General features: G+C 41.6%; 1 long non-coding RNA gene across 1 annotated transcript in view; it reads left to right on the forward strand.

Moving 5' to 3' along the window:
* LOC119337379 overlaps positions 1–1,494 on the forward strand; it is a 7,943-nt gene extending 6,449 nt beyond the window's left edge. The window contains exons 13-14 of the long non-coding RNA XR_005163265.1: positions 176–273; positions 1,368–1,494. This is a non-coding gene — a long non-coding RNA (uncharacterized LOC119337379). The remainder of the gene's footprint in view (positions 1–175; positions 274–1,367) is intronic.
* Positions 1,495–2,460: the final 966 nt, after the last annotated feature.

Consider the following 2,460-nt stretch of genomic DNA (forward strand, 5'->3'; position numbering starts at 1 on the left):
GCGTGTGCCGTTGCCCGTCCGGGCCCTTGCGGCAGGTCGACGTCACACGGCGCTGGAGACTCCCCTGGTGGCCATCCATGGATGCGGCGGTGGGCTCTGCTTCCTCATTAGATTAAATTTTGGTATTACATTTTTTAGCACTTCATGTGAATGTTCTATAGTCTCTATTGTGCAGGCGGGTCTACTCTCCCTCTTGAGGCGAGTGTGGATGTAATGGATATTGATTGTGGTTGTTCGGACAAAAATATTGCATGGAAACATTATATACTGATGGTGAGACTTCCAATTCCTTTATGTTTTGTCCGTTTAATCAAGAACAATGTTTAGAGCTTACATGGCTGTCTAAGTTTAGTTCTGTAAGAGAAATATTGATGTCATGCAATGATCAGTGTGGAGTAGGGTAGTTTTTCTTACGAAGTTGTTCCTCAGTTCTCATTGAGCAAAGATTGAACGCGTGTGATTTGATCTACTACCAAGTCAATCTCGGTCCACATTGTCGGAGTTTTCTTATTAAGTTTTTTTTGTTGCTATTAGTATTTTCATTTATGCAGAGGGGCCGGGTATAATGCTTAAACCTTTTAAGTAATAAAGCTCTCTTCATCGAAAATAATAGTATTTTCATTTAAACTGGAAGTTTATGTGAAGAAGGAGCTGTGTTGAAATGTATGAGTTTGTTTTCCTATTTTTTTTGGAAGAATGAGACTACCATTAACAGTATCAAGTTTGTAGCTGCTCATCGTCTCATCCATAAAAAAAGGTTGTAGCTGCTCACGTAATATTCACACATCGTCGGTGGCATGTCAGTAGCAGGCGGAAGGAAGCTTCTGTTTGACAAATCTCATTTTTCTAGCAACTACAAGAAATCAGTGAAGCAGTAGGAAGTAGGAACACAGTTCAGAAGATTATCTGATGACATGATATGCTACCAGGTGCCTTTTAGTGCGTAACAAATGTAACTTCTTCTCCAACAAAAATAATAATGAGAGGCAAAAAAATGAAGCATCTTGAGTACCATCCGCAGATACATATTTTGTTCCATTAGAAAATACAACTATATTTTATTACATTTAGGCCATGTTATATCGTGCATGTGTGTTACAGGTTTTTCTCTCTACTTTGTGCTCCAGATTTGTTTTCCCTGCAATATGGCAGATTAATGTATATTCTTCTGAAGTCATAGTACATTGTTTAATCTGGGGTTTACTCCGGTGTCAAGTGTACTATGTTGCTAGATTTAACTTTAATCTACGCGAGTTGCTCTGTAGCTATTTCAGCATAAATGGTTCATCATACTAGGATTTAATTAGTGATCTAACTTCGGTTGCTTCTTGGTGAATATGAAATATATTGCGTTTTCATGGAAGCAGGAGAGGAGTAGTTGTGGAGCGGGTCGTGGGAGAGACGGTTGGTTAGCATGGGCTGGACGGGAAGGTGATGCCTGCGATGGCGACCAAGCCGGCGGGCAGGGCAGGGGCAGGGGCGACTGTGGCCATTGTGGTGTTTTCAAGGGAGAGCGAGGCAACTGCAATCACGCAACTGAAGAAGTCGAAACCCGGTGCGAAGTTGGCCAACATTAAAGCTGACAAACCTAAATGCCGGTGATAGGTTGTTCGCTGCTGTCGCGCCGTCTTTGAACTTGGTGGAGAGGCAGAAGCAGTGGCGGAGCTAGGATCAAGCCACGACCCGGGCAAGCCCCATGCCAATCACTTGGTACAGTGCTAAACAGTGTAAAATCCACTACAGTAAACGAAGGAGCCAAGCCTCAGGACCCAGGCTGCCGCCCGGGCAGCCTGGGGCTTGTCTCCGCCACTACGCGGAAGGAGAACGGTGGCGCCGTGAAGACCTTGACGACTGCTGCCATGACCACAACCATGATGATTGTGTTGGTAATAAAGATACTAATTATATACAAATCCCCCAGCTTTGAAAACATTAGATTATCCAACTTATTATTCAAATTCTTGATTCAAGATAAATGGAAATTTCCTATATACAATGAGCTTATTATTTTTTTTAGAAAAGGAGGATGACGCCCGGCCTCTGCATTTGGGAGATGCATACGGCCACTTTATTGATTATTCTCGAGGACCTTACAAAGTATTACAACACTATGCCTGAATCCACCATCTTGGCATCTGCCGCTACTCCTATCCATGCAATGAGCTTATTATTGAAGGTTGCATCGATTATGCTATTATTACTGAAATAAGAGGCTTATGAAATTTTCAATCTTTGTGTACCTTGTAATAGTGACTGTCAATCTTTGTGTACCTTGTAAAATTGACACGTGGATGCGTGAAGTTGAGTGATACTCCCTCTCTAAAGAAATATAAGTGTTTAGATTACTATTATCTAAACACTCTTATATTTCTTTACAGTGAGAATACTAATACTATTTATAAATGGATGATATATATCCAGTTATAAGTTCTCGGGTGGCGAGTGATTTGGCTGCTTAAG

The sequence above is a fragment of the Triticum dicoccoides genome, chromosome 7B, assembly GCF_002162155.2.
Source record: "Triticum dicoccoides isolate Atlit2015 ecotype Zavitan chromosome 7B, WEW_v2.0, whole genome shotgun sequence".
Classification (NCBI taxonomy): Eukaryota; Viridiplantae; Streptophyta; class Magnoliopsida; order Poales; family Poaceae; genus Triticum; species Triticum dicoccoides.